The sequence below is a fragment of the Athene noctua genome, chromosome 1 (genome assembly GCF_965140245.1).
Source record: "Athene noctua chromosome 1, bAthNoc1.hap1.1, whole genome shotgun sequence".
Taxonomy (NCBI): Eukaryota; Metazoa; Chordata; class Aves; order Strigiformes; family Strigidae; genus Athene; species Athene noctua.
In genome coordinates, this window is record NC_134037.1 from 146,574,272 (window position 1) to 146,597,395 (window position 23,124).

A 23,124-nucleotide genomic window follows, 5' to 3' on the forward strand; every position below is an offset into this window, starting at 1 on the left:
ATAATTTTGAATGGGGGGAAAAAAGGGTCAGTGACAATCCAAGTAAATTCTGTGGGTGTTGAACATTAAAGAAAGTTTCTGTTCATTCAGTTTTGAGACACATACTCCTTACTCCTTGCTGTCATAAGAGAAGTTGCAGGTATGCACTGATACCCCCCCCTGCCCCAGACAAATCCCTGACAAGAGTGGTAAATAGTGATTCTTAATAATGAGATTTTTTTTTTTTTCCTCAGCACGTTTAACAAATGAATAAAAAATAATTTTCACATAATGAAAAAAAATAAATTAAAACCATATATTTAAATACAAGTATCTTTACCTTTTTCCCCAGTCTTCATCATAATACTGATGCCTCAGTTTATTTCCATTATGCAAAATATCAATTGCAGTTTTCTTACATTTTCAGAATTACCAGAGGCCTGCAAGATTAGTGCTGGAGGGTATGCTGAAGTTAAGCATGCTCTATTTAGATGGTCTGCCTTAAGTTTACATTTTTATAGGCATGCTTCTATTATGGAGAGTAAGTAATGTTAATTTATAAGAAAAAAAATACAGGTGTAATCTTGTAATAAAATCTGTAATTCAGCTTGTGGAGGTAAGGGTTGAATGATATGCAACCGCAGGGTCTACAAAATAGAGCTTCAATCCTCTCTGAGCTAACCTTCATCTTAACCTTCACAGATGGAGCTCAGTGAGTTAAAAACCCAAAACTTTATTATCCATGCCCAGCAGAGTAAAGGTTGTTTTTCTTTCTCTGGCAATATTAATGATTTTCAGCTGACTGCATTTTAATTAAAAACACCAGGTAGTCTCTTGGCTCAACACACAGGAATGCCGCTGTTTAGCATCTGCGGGTGCTACCTGTTCATGCACACACATAGCCTGTGCAGCCCAAGTGAGAGTCATTTCTTTGTGTAAGGAAGCACTTCACTCTCTCTGTATTTTTGGTGGGGTAGTATCAGTTACCGCAGGAAGGTCGTCCAGGAGATAAATTCCTGAGGTTTTCAGAATTAAAGGCAGAAAGTAAGTATTTATTGCTTAAACAAGGGCTGTGTTATAATCCATGCAAGTTGAAAATTCTCATTCAAATGTTCGTTCACGCAAACTGTTCTTGTGTGTACAAATGCATGCAAACTGTCTTCACCCTCATCAAAAAGTGAAATGCTACAGAAAATACCACTGATCTTTTAGTGTAATTATTCTTCTGATTTTGTGTGCACACAGAAGTCAAGGAACTTAAAACAATGTTCTTCCTATGAAAAGTTCTCTGTAACACATACACTGAATGTTAAGGCTAAGGCTGCATGGTACAAAATATATTACAGAAAGGGAAGGCAAAAGCAAGTTAAACTAGTCTGAAAATATTTTAGTTCTCCATGCTTTATGTGCTTTTTACACCACCTCTACCTAGAAATATGCATATGAGAATATTATAAGACAAAGTGCCGATGACTTCTTTTGCTCAGAAGAATAAAGCAGAATAGACTCTTTTATTTTAAAGTATGCTTGGGAAACAAATCTCTGAATGAGAACATCAATTTTTGGTTGCTTTTGCTGTTTTATAAAGATGCTTTCACTGAAACTATAGCACATGGACACACTGGCTTCAGTGTGAACTGAAGGAAAGTGGAAAAGGTGTTCTTGGGACAGTCCTATTCATCTTTGACAGTACTATTCATTTTTGCTTAGCCAGGTAGATAAGGGCAGACTTGGGAAACCATGAGATTCAACTATGCACTGAACTGTTTTCTCCATCCAGCCAAATCAAGGCTCTTGTATTCTATAGTCTCTAATTTTTGTTGTGGGTTTTTTTTCTTCTCTAACTCTACTGTAGTTTCAGATTGTAATTTTGCTTTGATATCTTCTACAAAGATATACAAGTTGTCTGAGACAGCTGGAGGCTTGTACAGTAATCTGGAGCAGTATCCCTGTCTGTTTACCCTGTCCTTAAATTTTGCTATGAATCTACTATTTGCTGCTGATAGGGATAGGGTGCCGAAGCAGTTGGGGCTTTGCACTGTAACTGTTACCTAGCCATTCTTGCCTCCTCTCCTGCCTAATTAAAAAAAAAGAGTCTTATATTGTACTGTGCAATCTGGAAAATAGATGTAGTTGGAAAGTGAGTGTTTGTAAGTAGCTGATATCATGCTGAAGTCATCTAGCAGAACATCAGTTTCTCTCTCGCCTTAAGAACTCAGTGACACTTTGGGAGGGTGTACTCAAAATCAGCCCTGATAATTTTTCAAGTTTTGAATAATTAAACCCTAGCATGCATATAATACCTTGTTTCCTATGTTCACTGGTTATTTTCTCCTCCAAAATATTTTGGTTAACACAGGGTGCTTTAAAATCTTGTGCAATAGTACCCAAACTCTTTCTGCCTACAAAAAAATTGGTATCTGTGACACAATTTGTAGGGTGTGTGATCTATACTAGCATAAACTCTTGTGTCCCTGCTGGGGTGAGGAATGTACTCATAATGAGACCTTGTGTTATAATCCCTATTTTGAGAATAGGTAGTATTCATTGGGTTTTAGTTTTCATCTTTGTTCTTGTGGACATCAGTCTTCCCTCCATTAAAGGTTCCTCTATAAAGTGCTATTAAGATTAAAATATTTAGATTAAAATACCTTAAACTAAGATTTAAATACAGGTGTGTAATACACTTTATTTCTGCTTAGAGTGCAAAAATTAAATGGCATAAGCACACTGTTGTGAAAGGTTAAAAATGGAAAGGCTTCTTAGAATTGTCTTCAGTGCTCCTGTGACTTTCTTAAGACTGTATTGGGGGTGAAGCCTGTGTTATCAGTGTTATCAAAGATTACTCTGTTTCTGTTAAGCATAATAGCCATTTTGAAATATAGTGTTGACAGTAAGCAAAAGCTGACTTTAAAAACTAAAAGAGCAGACTCACGGGGCTTAGTTTGTATTAAATATTGCATGCAGTGCTATCCGTTCACGACACATAATAGCATAATAGCTTAATAGCAATTGCTGGTATTCTGTTGGAGTATTCCAGCAGAACAGCAATTGTAAAGGCCAAATATTCTGTGGGAAAATACAAGTTAACAAATAGCTGGAAAAAACAAGAAACTATGCAGTGTACTTGTGTTTGTTCCAACGAAACTTTTTTTGACAGCTCTGTTTGAAATAGAGTAACTTTACATAAATACGTAATTCAGTTCTAAGCACCTACTAATTTCAGCAAGGCAGGTCCTATCAAGAGAATGAGCCCACAAAAAGAGTTTCTGCACAACAGATTTTAAGATTACTTTATATGTGACTTTCAAAAATCTAAACAATATTTTCTGAATGCAGGAGGAGAAAAAAGCATAGGCAAGATGCAACAGCTAAGACAAAATAAAAACTTAAGTCCTTGATTTCAAAGATGCCAAATGTGGATTCCTTACTAAGTATTTTTTTGCTGTTTTCTAGCCCTGCATTTACTTAAGCTTCCCAGCAGAGCCTCTGAATCACCTGAGCTGACTCAAGAGCTGTTGTTTTATGTACAAGAGACTATTATCTTATTTTATTGTTACATTCACTCATTGACTGTCATCTTGTCATCCTGCCTGTCATTCTCCCACCTGCCAAAATCTCACAAAAAGGCCAACTGTTTAGTTAGAAGTGCTCAGTACCAATGTGCTCAGGCAGCAGTTGTAAGAAAGCACCCATTAAAAAGATGGACAAGGGGCATTAGACTGGTGGGGTCATCCTTGTCCTGTGGATCCTCAAGACAGATGCTGACCATGGGCAGGAAGCAGCAGGAAAGGTGGGAGCTCGTGCCCAGAGCCCTTGTTAGGTTGAATTTTTTCAGATCTGCAGGTTGTAGTCGAGGCACAGCTTATAGTGCTGGTGGTATTTGCCTGCACCCAGAATCCATTGTGGGAGGCTTTTGTTGTGCTCGACAGCCTCAACAACAGTGGATGGAGCAGGGGACTTGCTCACAGATGCATCACCAGGCAAAGCAGCTTGTTACTGGGCCCACTGTACGCATTATCAACATACCTGATGAAGTTTCTGTGGAAAACTGGCAGGGAAGTAAGTGAATTTTTCTGGTAGGGGCAGGGAGCTAGAATGCTGAGCAGAAATATTTCCAAGTCCTGCAGTTCGATTTATGAGAAAAGTATGTCATTTTGACTATGGTTTGTTCACTATCATAAGATCTGTATGTGTGTTTATACTGTATATATTTTTACTGTATGTATAAATAGTCATCTTATATAATATTGAATTAATAGTGTTCTTTATAAAGAAATCAGTGTGTGGTTAGTGCTCCAGAGGTCCAGTGCTAAAAAGAAATGTTAGGTGGCTAGTTCATACACCATGATAACATCTGAAAAAGAAAGGGGAATGAGCTCTTAGTAGCAGCTCACTCTGGGATTTCTTGATAACTTGACAACAATGATAGCATGCAAAGTTTATGCCCCAAGCTACTTCTGCTGCACCTCTCCGTGTTCTCACTGTCATGCTATTACAGTTTACTGTAAATCATATTGCTGAGATGATGGAAAAATACCTTTTCTGCAACAGGAATGCACTCAGAAAGGAGCAGTCAATATTTTAAAAGTTATTTGGCTTGTGGAGTGCTCCCTGACTCAGCAGTTGTTTCAGCCCCAAGCAACTGAGCTGCAGTGAGCTGCAGTGCAGCAGGAGGAACCAACCAGTAGTGTTGCACCTGGCTTGTGTGTATGGCGGGGGTAGAAACAGAATTTGAAAACGTTGGGCACAGGCAACTCCACTGTACTATATATAATTGAATAGCACTCTGAAGCTGTCTCCAAGGAGAACATTCAAAACCTAACCCTGAAGAAGCCTGAGTAGGGGGAGATGGAGATGGTAGTTGCTCAGAATAAGAGAAGACATTTGGGAAGCATGGAGTAGCTATAAAACCTCAGTCCCTGGCCCGAATGCTTCTGACCAGTCTTAGGACCTCTTAGTACAACGTCACTTATCTTGTTGTATTTGGACCAGGACCATTTCATACCTTCTACTCATTATTACTTGCTTTTTTATCTCAAAACAAAAAGCCTGGCCATAAGTCTTTTGTATGACTCTGTGGATACTAGAAAGCAAGGAAGGGGCAAGTGGAAGCCGATACAGACATGCACTTAGAGTCCTCTGTCTCTCTAGGGCTGACAAATATGATAGAGCCGTGTTTACAGACAGTACTGACTATGTAATGTATTTGGGGAAAGTGGAGTCAAAAGAGAGATTGCTATCAAGCATCAGTGTCAGTGTTATTGACACACTGCATGAAGGAATTAGGATATGGAGAGGATCTAACTTTGAAGAGCTCTTGAGTTGCTACAGAAATTTTACAGCGCTTTCTAGACCCAATGTGAACTTTCTGTAGAGTAGCTTAGTTTTATTCTTGGTAAAAAAAAGTGTTTGGGTAAGACTGTTTATAATTCAGTCTTTATAGTAAATAGGTTTTCCCTATCAGGTAGAGACTGCTGAAAGTGACTTTCATATGAAATTTGTTAGTATTTTTTATTTTCATTCCTAATCCTGGGTCCAGTTGCCTTTTTTGCATATACAAAATGCAGGGTAAAGAATTAGGAAATCTGTGAAGTTATTGTGGGTATTTGTTTTGGATTTTAAATAAATTTCTTCTATATAAAGTTGGATATAGAAATCACAGTTCATGGGAAAAACATTAATTTTATTTTTCTCTATGAAAAGAACAAAAATATTAGACCATACTCTCGAGGAGGTTTTAATTCATTTGTGTGGATATATTGTTGTTTTGCCAGTTTGTGGTATGGAAAAAAGAAAAAAGTTTTACTAAAACCTCAAGTATTATATCCAACCTTTCAGTTCATTCTGTGCCTGTCTTCTGTTTTGATTAAACATTTACTGATTTTTGTATTTACAATGCTAAGATTGAGTTTTCTAGCTGTGGCCAGAACAGTGAGCAATGTAGTGGCTCATCGGAGCATAAAAAAAAAGTGAATGTTGACAGCTGTGTTACTCTCCTCTCACAACAAATTCACATGTTCTCCCCAAAATTTTATCTGATACTTCTCATCCGCAGCAACTATAAAAGGTGAACTTCAGAGTAGGTAGCCTACTTGAACTGTCTGACTAAACAGCTAATTAGCATTTCTGAAAAGTAGCCTGTTTATTTTCAGAAACCAATATTTAATACTGGAACTAAAATGAAAGTGTTATATTGTTATTAAGTACTGTTATTTACTTTGTTATACATATTTTAATGCTTTCCTGTTGTTGGTGGCAAAGATGAATGAAACTTTTATAAAGTTGGATAGAAACGAAGAGGAAAGTATATTAAACTACCCCAGCTTGCTGCACACTAATTACTACATCAGCTCTCATTAGAAAACAGATGCACACACAAAAGCATGCTTATTTATTTTAACATGCCTGCTTCAAGAAAGGACTCCGCAAATTTGAGAAGGGGTTTCAGGTGAATATTTGGTATAAATCAATCTACAAAAACAGTTTTCCTTTTGACTATCCTCCATCTCATGTTTCAGCAGAAGAGCAAAGTAGGAAGAATTAGGGAAGACATGTACAGTGTATTGGGGGGCAGTGGGGGGTGGCAAAGGACTTGAATTCAGCACACTAAGGAAGTACTACTTTTCACAGGTATGTAGTCTCAACAGAAGTGATTATTATAGAATTATGAGACTGATTAGCACATTATATATCACAGTGTTTGGTTTTTGGACCTGTAGATTACATGTAAGCCTCTTGTATCTGATAAATAAGAGCAGAAATCTTAAGATAGGTGTCTTCATGAGAATTAAAGAGCTTTGATAGGGTATGGAAGCAAAAGATGCAATTTGAGTGGGTGTATATAACAAATACTATTCAGCAAAAATAATATAACTTTTTAAATGTGAAGTTAATAGAAACGGTCTGTTTCAATCATACATGATCATTGTCTATGTCCATCCACATAGTTGTGATTTATGAAGGGGAGAAAAATGTGATGAAGGAATGACAGACTGATCTCTGGTGTCTATAGTTATATGTTGGGGTTGTTTTTTTCTATCTCCTCTGGGTTGTGTCTTCCTTCTCAGGTAGTCTCAGTCCCTTGTTCCTTTACATGAGGAGACTTTGATCCTGTGGCTTTTTCCTTTCTTAGAGGCTCCCATTTTTCTCTCCAGGATAAGCAGGGTTTGTAGGGAGATGCTGTGTTCCCAGGTCTCATCCCAAATACAGAAAAGTCAAAGTCAGGAAGTTTTGAAGTTTGCAAGGTCATGTCTATAAAAAGGGAGAAATGTTGCTTGTGGTTTCTTTTGCATTCGGTAGAACTCATCTTTCCATTTGATCATAATAAGTAAATTTTTAGGAAACTGGGAGTGTTCTATTTCTCAATGATTATTATTCTGCAATAACAAAGTAGACATTAATGCTAATAAACTATTATATGTTCGGTCATTTGATGACAATGGTTTATGTACTCAACAGTGTGATAGATATTTTGCCTCTGCAAAAATGGTAGTTAGTCCTACAGTTTTAGATGGTCAGATGCTCTTTTTTAATGCCTCAGGCTTATATTATGAAATCCTCTATTTAAATATGCTATCAAGAGCCAGATTCTTGGAAACTTCTGAAGACCATCTCTTAGGCTAAATACTATGCTTGGAAAGTAGTCACATCATATACCGCAGTGCAGATAGTCATTGCTGTGGTCCCGAAGACAGTCCTGGAGTAACAGAGAAATAAGAAGATAACAACTGAACATGAAGTTGTCTTTTCCTGTCTTTCCTTGGACTTTCAGTTCTTGCAGGACCTCTTAATTCTACCGGATAGGATTTCTTTTCATAACTCTTAAAGCTGAATTGTACTGTTTATTTCCCCATGGCCCCATGAATACTCCAACATTTATGTTCCAGAAAACTGTAAGATCAGTTAAAAGCATAATTTAAGTAACAAAAAAACCCTGCAAAATAGTGTGTTTTGTAGCAAAAATTTATCTCAGTCTACAGAAAAGAAGCTAAAGATTTTTAGTAATATTCTATAAAAATTTCCTGCTTCTGGTGTGCATTCTTTCAATGATATTAATCTAAATTTTATGAAAGCATTTTTCAGTGTTTCTTAATTAGACCAAATACTCATGGAACTAATAAGTATGTGAAGACTATCACTGATGTAGAATTTCTAAATAAAAATCTAAATCTTGCTAGTGTCCTTCATCCAAAAAAACCCTGTGAAGACACGTGCCAAGAAATCTTTTCCTTCTTCTTGCTGCTCAGCAATTACATACATGAATTGGTTTTATTTTCATGTTAAAAGGACATCCTGCTGGCAGGCAATATATTAAGTAGGGACATTGGGCTAACATCTCAATATTTGTGTCCTACTATAATGTAATAAAGTATTGTTCTCTTAGTTGTCACAACAAACTTCCCCCTGAAAGAGAAAGTTATTGATAAATAGGCAAAGTGTAATCTTTCTTTTGGTAAATGATAAAAGAATCTGATGTCTAATTTGACCTGTAGTTGACATTCCATGACTACCCACAGCTGCAGTGATTTGTCATTAGCTTGCAGCTGTTTAATATGTCTGCAAACCACATTATTACGGTGGGGTCCAAATACCGCTCTAGCTTTCAGCTGGGTGAAAGAATCTTACTGTACTTAATGAAGTCAGTTGCTACCCTTGCAATTGCAGAATCTGGAAAATACATAAGGATAAATATTATAAATTCCAAAAGGGGGCGGGGGGGGGGAATTAAGCTAAAAATGATCAACATATGTTTTAAGTATCTCCTAGAGTTAAGAGCAGATGAAAGTATGTCAAGTTTACATATCTTTGCCCTAAATGGTGTGCTTTTAAAATGAAAATTGTGGTTCAAGCTTGTTATCTTCTGTCAAATATGGAGTCGCTCTTGAACTGAAGCACTCAGAATTTCACTGAATTGCATAAGTATTAGTTTGCTGTTGCTGCATGTTTTTCCTTACTAACTTCTCTTTGACTTGTGATTTTCAGCCTTATAAATTCCCTTGTGAATTTTGTGCTAGACAGACACATGATGCAGCCATGTGGTCTATGCTCACAAAAAGATCTTGAAACACCTGGTAGGGTGAATTGTGAGGTGATCACATGCTGACTTTGTTTGTCAACACTAACACTGGATGGCTAGAAATATTTAAACTCAAGTTCTAGTTTTATTTTGGTATATAACTGAAACAAATACTTATTAGTTAAAGGCTGTGACATTTAATGTTATTTCAGCAAGAAGGAGGTAATTTCTATAGAACCTGAAGTCTCTGAAGAAGCTTCAAAATCTCTGACACAGAAGAGTAAGAGAGTACAGCGAAGATGCCTTTATTAGGCTTCCCATTCAGTGGAGGTAAATTATTTCATATGGTGGGGCATTTCTACCTTTTATTTTTAGTTCTATGTACAGCCCATCCCTTCAAAGGGATAAAAGATGGAGACCTAAACATCCTTTATTCATCACTGAGAAATGGTTTCCTGGAAGCTGCAGCCACCTTGATCAGGATACACTCCTAACAGAGTTGCCCACATTGGTGAGTGATGTCTCATGTTACAGGCAAGGTTCTTTTGGAAAGCCAAATTTTGTTTGCTGTGTCTTAGGGGGAATTATGTGTTCTTCAAAAAAAAACCAAAAAACCCCAGTGCTTAGTGAACTAAAAATAGAGTAAATAACTTGATAAATCTCTCCAACTCACTCTTTAGAGGTTTTTCCTTCAGAAATCAGAAAAGACCTACAGAAAAATATACTTGTTGAATATCTGTACGTGTCTTATCACAGGAAGTAATACCTTCTAGCTGCTCCCTAATTTGAGGGAACCTAAAGAAATTGCAAACCTACCTAAGAGCCTGGCCTACTCTGCCTAATATGCAGCCATAAACAAAACAGTCCTCAATATGTACCCATGTAATTTGAAGTTGTGCGTGCAACACAAAGAATACAGAGGATCTGTTTTACCCAGAATTTATGAATAAATCTATATGAAACATTATTCTGTCTACCACAATAAACCAAGATAGAGTAAAAAGAAATTTTCTCCTTTACTGTCATTAGCTTTACCATAAATTGATTTAGAAAGTATCTTTGTTTTTTATCTAGTTGATAATAGGAGTAATGGGAAGGGGGAGGCTGAAAGATCACATAACTTACGTCATAGTTCATATCTCTTCTTATTCAGACATATCTGAAGAATGCAGCACAATGTAGAAAAGAGATGTCTAAGAGGTTGCTCTGATGGTACTGTACTCTAGTGAATGGAGTATTTTCGATACAACTTGTATGTAGTATAGGATAATTAAGAGCTTTATGCTTCCTCCATTTGTGCGCTCTGAAATGGGATGAAAAGAAGGAGCACTGGGGAAGGGTAGCAGATTGTTTTCTTCCAGTACATTTTAAGGAATATGATTGAGCCTGGGCTCCCCCAAGAGACAGTACTACTTTACAAGCTCCCAGTAAATAAGCAATTACATGGGAAGCATGAACAAATTGATTTGCTGGAAAATATTGGTTATTGTTTTGTTTTCCTTTCTCCTCCCCTTTTGTTTTTATCTGTTCCTGCTTTAGAGTTCAGAGACTAAATGCATAAGGTTGATATGGATAGTGTTTTATTTTAAAAAAAGAGGCTTCCTTATGATTTTTAGGTATTTATTTGTAGACATATTTTGGACACTTTGTTAAAAATGTTTCTAACCTGTAATGGAAATTTTTCTGCAGAATCTTTACACACTGCTCTGATTCAACCTAGAAAATGAGTAAAGTTGTAATGCATGTAGAGAGAATATGCAAATAAACTTAGGGACTTGCATGCACATAACTGAGCTGCTACTGATATTATTCAGCTTGTTCCCCTTCCAGTAATTGGTTCTTCTGTTCACCTCTCAGATTTTATTTCCGGAACTTTTGAGGTCAGCTAAACAGCAGGATATGATGCCATTGCTTTTGGCTTTCACTTGAGTGTATCAACATGATCCCTTGCAAGCCAATAAATACAAGTTTTTACCTTTAATAGTTCCTATAGCTCTAATCTTGCTTTTCCCCTTCAATATGCTGCTCAGAAGGAATAAGTAGCTTGGAAATGAAATGAAGTCATGAAATACATAGTACATAGCAATATCACTTGTTAGAACGATGGTGAAAGGCACGAGGTGATCAGTGAAAGATGTGTTGTCAGTTGTTCATCAGTGGTTTTGTATCAGATATTTCAGCCAGGGGTGTGCCTCGGGAGCAGGCTCCATTTCGCCTGGTAGCACAACAGTTGCAGAGGAATGAAGGACAGTTTTGAAGGAGCCCGTTAGTAATGTACTTAAAGGAACATGTTGTGCTGCAGAAAAGTTTTGAAGTGGCATCGCTTCAGTTCATGTGGATATGTGTAGTGTCAGATAAGGCATCCACAGTGATACAGCAAGCTCCTCATTACTATAACTTGCAGCGCATGCTGGTAAAAATCAGTGATCTGTCACTTAACACTCCTCTCATTATCTTGAGTTTTGCTTCTTTAGTTTTATGTCTTAGTTTGAATTAATGTGTTAGTGTTTGTAAAGCACTCCAAAGATTAAAAGCCTTATATAGCTGCTTTGTATAATTATTATTTTTAATTGTTTCCATTTGGTATAGTTTCAATTAAAAACACTAATTGACTAGTACTAATTCAATAAGAAGCAGAAATGACAAGATTTTTTTTTTCTTCTTAAACACTAAGGGCTTTAGGAAAGAATTGGGGAGAGATGGGAAGAAGAATAGAAATATGTGCATACTTCATCCATATTAACCCGCTTGACTGCTTGTGAATTACAGTAACTTAAATATGCTAATGCCCACGTAAAAATAGACTCTGAGATGCACCACTTTTCAGCAGGAAAACCGGGAACTTGTGAAGTGTTTATAGTTTCTGCCATCACTGGTACTGAAATGCTTTTTATGTGAGTGATTAGTCAGGAAATGAAAATGGGAAACTCTTGAGTTTCTGGGTATGCACAGCCAGGACTGTTTAGCTGTGATTCTGTGGTACTCAGTTAAAGCTCTGCTTCATTGAGTTGTAAAGGCAAATGAAGATTTTCCCACTGCTGAAGAGGAATTTCAAATACCAGAATTGAAGATTCAAAGCCTGGAAAGCAAGTAAAAAGAAACTAATATTTGGAACTTTGTGCATTTAAGTCAGATTTATGATGATGCAATGCACAATATTTGAACAGGTTAACTGGTAAAAGCAGTCAGTCATTTGACTCAGTACTGTGTGCATTAGATCATAAAGTAGACAAGGTCAGCTCTCAGGCCGAGGGCTGAGAATATCTTCTACCAAGTGTCTCTCCCTGCCCTGATGTTATTCTGGCTCTCTACAGGCCGAAACAATTTGCAGGGTTGAGGTGTGTGGGAAGTGGACATGCAAACGTTTACTGTAACATTATCTCTGCTGTTTTGGAGATCCAGCAGGTTCCCCCAGGCCACATGCAGCCAGATATTGTGCAGCATTACCAAAATACCCAGCACAGTGTCTTTACTGAGCAGTATTAGAACATTCCAGTTACTCTGATCGTACTAGGTGCTAGAAAAGGCAGAGCCAGGATTGCTCTAGTTCCCCATAGTCAAGAAATAAAGCAACATAGCAACAAATAAACATTACTATTAAACAGCTAATATCTATTGGACCCTGACTGAATTATACCTACAGTCAGATTTATTTATGTTTTAGTTGTAGTTTCTTCTCAGTTGTTTGTCTTATTCCAATTATAAGTGTAAATTCTTACAATTCCTCATGGATTTTAAGTCATGGTATCTCTTATTTACTAATGGGTGACAAAGCCTGTTTCTTACATACGCACATCAGTTAGTACACAACAGACCCATGTATTTCATCATATAAGTATTGCTGTTTAGAACTATCACATTCTCCATGTATTCTTAGTTAATCCCATAAATCTCATTCAGCTAAGTGGGGATTGCTAGCCTCTTGTTCGAGTTAACCTGCCAACATCAGCATTATTCAGTGTTTTGCCTTAGCAGAGGCACTCCGCGGCTGCTGGCAGCCTCTGCTAATTGTAGCACACAGCTCTTATGATACATTCAACTCTGTTCTAGTAGCAGATACCTGTAAAACACTGTTTATATATTTATTTTATTATTATGATTTCATCTGTAAGACAGAGGTCAGCAAGCTATGGCACAGGCCCCAGAGATGGTGTACAGACAGATTTTGAAGGGTATGCAGCAGGATTGAGTGCCAAGAGCTATAGTATCTGGAAGAGGTGTAGACTTTCTGCTCTCTTTCCATTCAATTCTGAATACGTTGGGAAGTGTTGCATTACATAAGGATAAGATGACCCTAGAAAGGAGATCAGCAGCACTTTTCATCACTGAATTGTGGCATCTCTCACCACAATCTCATGCTGAGATTCTACTAGTGTGTCTCATTTAGAGAGAAAATTACAGTCTGTCATGCTATCCTTGCAGATCCTTCATGCAAGTCAATGAATCTTTTATAGTCCATAATGCATTCAGGAAAACAATGGTCTTGTTCCAGAGTACTAAGAATGGCATTTTATATATTAATGGTTGGCTTCAATTATATATCAGTTTGTTATAAACAGCCTTCATGTATATGCATGTAGGTGTGAATTCTTTTTTTGTTTTTCTTTCCATTTTTATGTACCCTCTTTCTGAATGTGCTTTGTCTTATGATCTAGAATGGAAGAAGTAGTGTAGTATTATTATTCTGGCTCCTGTTTTATACTTTCTGTGCCATATCCAGACAGCAGAAACATTATTCCATGAGTAACTTTTTCATGGGTGTATTATGATACTACTGTCTAGATTCTGGTGAATCAAACAGATTGACTGCCTCAGTAGTTTGAGCCCTACATCAGATTATATGTTTTGAAACATCAACATGGTTTCTTGGTATCTTGATCTTTCCTGCACAAAGGTCCACTTTCAGGACCAGTGACTCTCTTTTCTTTTGGAACAGCCACAGTGTGCTCTACAAAACTACAGCAGGGTTGTCCTATTTTGCTTTCTGATCCCAAAATTCTATACTGTCTAATCCCCAAGTGAGAGTCTGAAGAAAACATTCATATGAACCAGAACAGTTTCCAGAGCAAAGTTGGATCATCTGGAGCAGCTTATCCTCGTGGCCGTTCAGTATTCAGTGCTTCATGTAAACAACAGAAAAGCATCTCACAACTTTGAATTTTCAGTTCATACTTTGAGTTCATAAAGCTCTCTGAATTGTCCTGGCCGCTTCAGCCATAGACCAGTTGTTCCACAGCCCAAGCTTGCATTTGGAAAACAAATAATCTGCTACTCTCTTTCCTGTATTCTCTTGTTTATATTTCCCTAGTTATTCTTTATGTAACTTTTTAAAATTCTGATCTTGTTCTTCCCTTTTACTCCTACAGATTTTAAGGGGTTTGCCACTGACTGTCAATAGCTCATGCCTATATGCTGCTGCCTATGTAGAAAACAGGTGTCATATTTTCCTTTAAACCTGTGCTGCAATTGTTCTAGTTCTACAGAGCTAATTTAATTCATGCTATATATTTATGTGTTCCCTAAGCAACTTTAAATCAGCTTGATTTTAAAATGTAAGATCATAATAGTTTAATTGCTGTTTTATTTTGTTTGCTATGCCAACTTGTACTTACAGTGGAGTATTGTCTGCCTTTTTTATTTTATTTATTTTTTTTTTAAATAGGCATATTTCTTAAGTTCAGTATTATCACTTGTCCTATTGGGCTTTGGTAGTCTGAGCATCTATTTTCACATACAGAATTGTAGATCTTGAAAAAAGGTGGAGGCAAAGAAAAATAAGTTAGAGGGAGTGGGGAAAAAATATTAACTGATATCTTTAACTTACAGTAATTCTGTAGTCGTTCTTAATCTTGCTGTTTTCAGTGTCATGTTTTAAATGCCAACTGTGTGTGTGTTAAAATGTTCATTTTATAAGCATGTTAATTTAAGAAGGGTTTTTTTCTGCAATTGTTATGTAGTATAGCTTGTTCCGCTTGAATGCCACTACACCAGCTAGGTGTTCAAATCTGCATTTGCAGATGGAGCCAGCAGCTTTGCATGGCAAGTACAGGTCCTTCTCTATTGTTTCTTAGCTTAGACCTTTCTGATCTCATTTCTATGGAGATCATCTCACTGGAGATAGTATAAAAGAATTTTAAAAACTTTTAAAACTCTCTGTATTTCTATCATTCAGCTTGTTTCCATGGAAATGGGATCTAAAAGACTGTCATAGTGAACAGTTGAAAGTGAGAATTCACTTGTAGATTTCATTAGATGACTCTCAGCTGAGAACTGCAAATATTGATGAACAAAATAAGTAATAAACCATTTATAAAAATGACAAAATAAGAGAACCAGTTAAAATATTATAAAAATACTATTTGCTTTCTTTTTATCCTCATTGGATGTCATAAATATAGAAATGTTTGCTTAACTGTCCTTGGGTTATGTGAGTTGAATGGACACACTTGTAACTTTCTCCAGACTGTTTTTTAAGATAGCAGCAGTTCTTTACAAGAAACATAGACCATCCCTTTTACTGTTAGGGACATGACCAGTTCCAAGTGGACATCTGTGGGCAATGGGGGATATAAGTCAGAAAATTACATTGCTACAGTTCAGGTTCACTGAATTTTCTAATGTCAGCCTATGTTTTTGTGTAAGAAGTAGGTGACAGCTATATTTCACAAATCACCTAGTGCTCTGAAACCAATAGAGTAAACCAGATCTGTATAGTATGAACCTTCCATATTTTTTTGCTCACTAAAGAAAGGAAATCTTTATTCTGTTGTCAGATAGGTTAGAAGATTTACTGCTGTTGAGGGGTTGCTTCTTCAGATCTGTTTTCTTAGGAGGTAGCCAAATGCAGAGTGGCTGAAGCCTACAGGTTTCGTTCCCCCATCTCCTATCCCATGTTCTTTTCAGGCACAACTTTTTTCCTTCAGTGCCCTGTCTGCATGGCAAATCTGTACTTATCCCTATGTGTTTTGCTCAACAACAAAAGATGTGTAGAATATTTTATTCAGAGGTCCCATTGTGTACTTGATATCCAAATGTGTTGCATGCTAAGTCTGCAACATTTTCTTATTCAGGAGTGAGCTAAGATACACAGTTCCTAACCAGTGTAAGTGCAGAACCCTTCACTTTTAGAGAATTATCTTTTGAGTAAAAGGATAAGGAGAAAGGGGGCACAACTTTCTAGCTTAAGATAGAAATGCAACAAAATTTGTAAGGGCAGATGGTCTCTTCCATTACTTTAACTGCTGAGTAAGTGTGTGGCCCTAAGATAACCAGTGTCCCTACCTTTTCCTTTAAATGAAATAAAATGTCAATAAAAACATCTTGAGCTGTGCAAGATGCTAAAACTGCCATCCTAGATTACCAAACTGCTGCTGAGATCAGTGTCTGAATAACTGTTGTCTGAGATTAAGAACCCACTATTAATTCATCAATCAGTGTGACAACTTGTGGGAAAAGTGTCTTTCACTGCATATGAAATTATCTAGATGCCAGCTCATTGTGAAATAGACATTTTCTACTGCTTGATATAACTATCCTCACTAATTGGAAAATCTTTTTACAGTAAAGTTTGACATACAAATAAAATATTTTAATGAATTCTTCAAGCACAAACAAGACTGCTGCTAAATAGTGAGAATCTGCTTGGCCTTGCTTCTCCACAAATGACACAATGGAAATTGCCAGTGTGGGAAATGAGAGACTCAAGTGACATGGTGGAGAAGACCCTGCAGTGCAGGTCCTCACATGAGAAAAGATGCACTATTCCTGGCCCTGATGCAGTGCCATGACTTCTCCCTACTACAGAGGAGCTGTAGGGTTGATGTGAGAATATGCAACTTCACAGTGCTGCCACAGGGAGCTTGGAGGTTACGACGAGGTGAGCTAATATCCTCTCAGTCCTTTCTGTTCTGTGTTGCCCCTCTAAGTGCAACATTATGTATGGCTAGTAGTGGGCAAATCGTGCCAGTTGTCAATTTAACATCTTTTCTTTAAGCAACACTGTTTGACCTCAATAAAGGTTTGTTTAAGAGTCTGACTGTGGTTTAAAGATAAGTCAAGATTCAGAATTTGTTGAAAGAACTGGTGTATTCAGGGAAGTTATGACTGCTTCCATCAGGCTGAAAACGGTCCACTGTGTTTACTTTTCTGTAGCATGGTAAATGACTATGATATATCCTTATCGGACAGTAATGTGTTTAAAGATAACATAAAATATGTGAAATGCAGTCTCTCTTTTTGTAATGTTCATACAGGCTTTGCTGACACAACCTACCAAATTGTAATAAATGGCTCTTAGTGATTTTGTAAATCTGTAGTGTTTGGTTTAAAATGAGTAACAAAAAGAGTGGAAGATTGAAAACAGATTTCAGTATTATATATAGCTAGTACAAGATTTAAATTAGATAACTTGCTCTTTATAGTGTTCTCTGTACAGCTGTTAAATATTAGTGAAGTTCTAAAATGAAACAGAAACATTAAGTAGCTTGTAGACATATGAAAACAGTTGAGATTTTATTAAACTGGTTTGTAGCCTAATCTCCTGTTTTGTACTTGAATGTGACAAGTAAATCGTAGAATCTTCTATCAATCTTCAAATTCTATGTTCTTCTATTTTAATGACATATACTCCTCCTTTATGCCACATATGAAAGTAAAATGTAACCTCTTACCCTCGCTGCTGTTGATGACAATGTTAAAACAAAATTTTGAAGCCTTTCTTCCAAACAGTGTTTTTAACACTTTATAAGTCATGGAACTCCAGTTATGAGAATTAGCTCTATCCTGCTGCTTCTTCCATGAACATTATCACAGATTTTCCTTAACTGAAAGAAATGTAATTAAAAAAAACCCAAATTGAAAGTAATGTAGTGCATTGAGACACCAACTCAATGAGACGTCAGCTTCTTTAAACCAGACAGCTTCTGCCAACTTTTGTCCATGTCAGGTTAGGTATGCTGGCGGGAGCTACCATGTTCTCATGCAAACATCACCAATGAGATGCTCTGTTCGTTTGTTTTTAAAGTTTAATCAAAGAATAATTTTGCACAACTAAAATATTTATAAATACTTCTAATGTAGAATTAGTGAATAGAATCATAGAATGGTTTGGGTTGGAAGAGACCTTAAAGACCATCTAATTCCAACCCCCGTGCCATGGGCAGGGACACCTTCCACTAGCCCAGGTTGCTCAAAGCCCCGTCCAGCCTGGCCTGGAACACTGCCGGGGAGGGGGCAGCCACAGCTGCTCTGGGAAACCTCTGCCGCTGTTTCACCACTCTTACAGGAAAGAATTTCTTCCTTTAGATCTAATCTAAATCTGCCCTCTTGCAGTTTAAAACTGTTTCCCTTTACTCGATCTCTACACCCTGTGATCAGGAGTCCCTCCCCACCTTTCCTGTAGCCCCTTTCAGTACTGGAAAGCCCCTATAAGGTCTCCCTGGAGCCTTCTCTTCTCCAGGATGAACAACCCCAACTCTCAGCTTGTCCTCATCAGAGAAGTTCTCCATCCCCCAGTTATCTGCATGGCCTCCTCTGGACCCGCTTGAGCAAGTCCATGTCTTTCTTGTGTTGGGGTCCCCAGAGCTGGACACAGCACTGCAGGGGGGGGGGGGGGTGTCTCACAAGAGCACAGTAGAGGGGGAAAATCCCCTCCCTTGACCTGCTGGCCACACTGCTCTTGATGCAGCCCAGGACACGGTTGGCTTTCTGGGCTGTGAGCACACATTGCTGGGTCATAGTCACTTTTTCATCCACTGATAACATCTAAATCCTTCTCATGGCTGCTCTCAATCCACTCATCACCCAGCCTGTATTTGTGCTTGGGATTGCCTCGACCCATGTGCAGGACCTTGCACTTGGTCTTTTTGAACTCCATGAGGTTTGCACGGTCCCACCTCTCCAGCCTGTCCAGGTCCCTCTGGATGGCACATCCCTTCCCTCCAGTGTGTTGACCGCACCACGCAGCTTGGTGTCATCAGCAAACTTGCTGAGGGTGCACTCAGTCCCACTGTCCGTGTCACCAACAAAGATGTTGAACAATGCTGGTCCTTACGCCGACCGCTGAGGAACAGTACTCGTTACTGGTCTTCACTGGGACATCGAACTGTTGACTGCCACTCGTCAGTTGCAACCACCCAGCCAATTCTTTATCCACCAAGTGGTTGGTCCATCAAACTTGTATCTCTCCAACAGCAACAAGGATGTTATGTGGGACGATGTCAAATTCTTTGCACAAGTCCAGGTAGATGATGTCAGTTGCTCTTCATTTATCCATCAGTGCTGTAACCATGTTGTAGGCCACCAAATTTATCAGGCACAATTTGCCCTTAGTGAAGCCATGTTAGTTGTCACCAATCACCTCGTTCTTTTCCACGTGCCCTAGCATGGTTTCCAAGAGGATATGCTCCACGATCTTGCTGGGCACAGAAGTGAGACTGATTGGTCTGTAGTTCCCTAGGTCTCTTTCATTTTTTAAAAATAAGGGTCATGTTTCCCCTTTTCCAGTCAGCAGAACTCCAACAGACTGCCACAGCTTCTCAAATATGATGGATAGTGTCTTTGCAACTTCATCCACCAGTTCCCTCAGGACCTGCAGAAGTATCTCATCAGGTCCCATGGGCTTGTGCCCCTTCAAGTTACTTAGATGGTCTTGAACCTGCTCGTTCTCTACAGTGAGTGGTGGTTCATTCTCCCAGTCCTCACCTTTACATCCTGTGTCTTGGATAGTGTGGCTGGAGCCCTTGCTGGTGAAGACTGAGGCAGAAAATTTGTCGACTACCTCATCTTTTTTCATATCCTGGTAACCAGGTCTCCCATTTCCTTCCAGAGAGAATCTATGTTTTCCCTAGTCTTCCTTTTATCACCAATGTATCTATAAAAGCTTTTCTTCTTGCCTTTGACAGCACTGGCCAGTTTTAATGCTAATTAATTAATTAGGAGCTATAATATGAAATACACAAGAAAACTAGTGTGCAGTTATATTGTTTGGCTTTTTGTTGTCTGCACTGAATTTAACTATTGCTTAATATTTCCTGGCAGTTTTTATCAGAAGAAAAATGCAATATTTCTGTAAAATTAAAAGCAGATTGTATTTCACACAGGAAGAATGTGTCCTTGTCAGAGAGTATCACAGATTGAGTTCTGTCAGACTTTTCAGTAAATTACATTGACATTTTGGGGTGGTGGAGTTCACCTCATTTGTACTCAATATCTGGGACTAGTAGTTAAGAACACATGCTAACAAACTCACATACTTTATACAGTATGTCTTAGTGTGATGGCTAGGTTGAAACGTTTAGATGCTAATTCTGAAGGTATTTTGTATGTACAATAATTAGACTACTACTTCTCTTTAAACATTTCTGTAAATACCTTTTAAATGTTTTTCTTGCCCAATGCATGAATTTTTATAAATTGGGAGTTGTTATCAGGCTATCTGAGAGCACAATGGAAAGGCACAGGCATGAAACACACAAGGTATGCTTTAAATGAACTAAAGTACAGTCCATGTTTGATCATCTTGTTTTATTTTTTTAAACCAGTTTTTGAAGTGCTGAGCTTTTACTACACATGTAATAGATTTACATTATTAACTACATGGTTAGCAGCTAACTTCAGGGCTTTAATTTCTAAGTTCAAATAGAGGTAATGATTTAAAGTTAATATATAAATATTTCTGAAGAGAATCTCATGGTAAGGGGAAGGTATGTTGGATTATTGCTTTCTTAATTTTTTTTAGGAGGCAATAGTGTTGAGGTTTCTTTGCTTTAGGCTAGTTTACTCTCATTCTGCAGACTGCTCTGTATTTTAAAAACTGCATTGTTACCTTATCTACTACTACTTTATTCTGGGTTTGGTGTGGTGTCATTTTTTGGATTTGGGGGGGATTTCTTTGTTTCTTGTGGGTTTGTTTTGGAGGGGTTTGGGGGATTTTTTTGTTAATTTTTGAGACCTCTCTAGAGCGTATAGCACATCTTCCTTTTAATGTGGTTTGATACACGAATAAATGCAGAAAACCTTTTGTGCTTCTGTTTTGTTGTTGGTGGTGGTTTTTTTTTTTTTCTAAATCTACATTGTGGTTATATTTGTATATAACCCAAAGTTGTGTAATAACGCTTAAAACTATAGCACATGTTTTACGTGTGAAGCAAAAGGTGGTATGTCCTTGGCTCATGTAACAGATATGGTAGGCAAAATGGGGATCAGCGGCTGAGGTAGATATCTATTTTGTTTTTAAAGAACCTCTTCTGGTGAGGTTTTAAGGCTTGGAGCTGTGGATTTTATTTTTTTTTAAATTTGAAAATTATTTTAATTATTTTCTTTAATCCTTCACAGCTGTGGAATTTTGAATCAATTCAAGCAGTGTGAGTTCATGTTTAGCAAAAGGGAAGAGGCCTGGCCTCTTCCAGAGCATTAAAGTCCCCTTTTTCTTTCCCAAAGCCAAGGTCTACTTGGAGTATTATATTGCTTGCTACAGATTAGACTTTAACCATAGTTCAAACCATTGTGGGGACAATGGCACAAGAATCCCTGTGCTAACTAGTCCTTCATCATGCAATTTTTACCAAATCTGAATTTGTTCTGGTCTTGCCATGAATGCTGAAATAGCAGCTTTGCTCTTTCTGAATGTGTACAAGTCCTAGAAGCCAAAAGCTCTTGGCTGTGTAAGAATCTCTGAAGAGTCAGAAGATTGTTTGCCAAGTCTTTGCCATTGACTGGCTATCATATAAGAAGTATTGTGATTCTTGGGACTGGGTCTTCAGACAAAGTTATCATTCTTGCTGTAATAGGAAGAATCCTCAAAAGTGAAGGGTATTCATAAAGGCCTTCACTTACCTGACTTTTCTGCGTAGCACCCAGGTGCATACTACCATGACCAGGAATCCCAGTCCTCTGGTCACATCTGGCAGCACTTGTAATTCCTTTTTCCCCATGAATTTCAGCCATTTCTTAAAAACAAAATTTTCGTGCTAATGGAGTCACAGTTGGGGGTTTATTTTTTGGGTTTGTTTTGTTTTGTTTTGTTTTGTTTGTTTTTTTGTTTGTTTTTTTTTTCTGCTGCTTCCAACATGATAGATCAGTTCATTCCTAAAGAAGTGGTACATTCTTCCTGGCCCCCATTTGTTGTATGCTGTTCTGTTGATTTGTTTTCTTTTTGCATAAAGATAATTTGAAAGGTCTTGGAGATGTGCATGTTCCCCCAATTCCATGTTGTGACATTATCTGTTCTTAAAATTCAAAGTAAAGCCAGTTAATTTGTACATGTTCACATGGGTCTTAAGAGTTGTCTGATGTCTGGGAATTTTTCTGAAAATGAGGACCTAGGTCTTAAATAATACCTTCCTCTTTCACAGAAAAAAAAAAAAAAAAAGAAAATATTTTCTAAATGGTGATATATATAATTCTTTATGGCTTAAAAATGGTAAACTGAACTTGTATTTCCTACGTTTTCTCAGTCTGGTAGGCCACAGGCCAATCATACTTTCTTTGTAATACTGAAATAAACAGGCTTTGTGCATATTCAGTTGCTCAAGTAGTCAAAATGCATCTTCAGGACTGTAGCTTTAATTTAAAAAATATTGATACTGTGTTTATTAGAGTAGAAAAATATGTGGCATTGATGTATCATGGGGCTAACAGAATTTGAATTCATGTTTGAACAATGATGCGTAAGGTCAATATCTTGGTTTTGTACTCAGAATTGCATATTGCGCATAATTTGAATGTGTGCTTTGGCATGTTATATGTGTACACCTGTATGTAATTAATAAAAATTATAGAATGCCTTACAGTGAATTTAACCAAAGTAACTGCAAAATTTGGGAAAGTTGGTAAGAGTTGAAATAGTCCATAAACTTTTCAACATCTGCTTTCTTTTTTTTAAGATTCTGCATCTCTTTTGCCACCAAATAGTTTTAACTAGATATGTGTTCATAATAAATCTATTCCAGATATGCTAGACTATGAACACGAATAGTGTATATTTTGATGTTTCATGGCATTAAAACAACATAGTCCAGTGATTTGAGTGATATTTATGAACAGGTTTTTGGCTTATTTGATATGCAATGCTGTAAGACAACAGTGGATCTAAAACCATGCAAAAACTTCTGGTGGAACACACTGTT

The 23,124-nt window shown here is 37.5% G+C and overlaps 1 protein-coding gene across 6 annotated transcripts in view; it reads left to right on the forward strand.

The window, feature by feature from the left end:
- LOC141957722 (ephrin type-A receptor 6) overlaps positions 1–23,124 on the forward strand; it is a 529,737-nt gene that overhangs the window by 113,970 nt on the left and 392,643 nt on the right. The window lies entirely within an intron of this gene.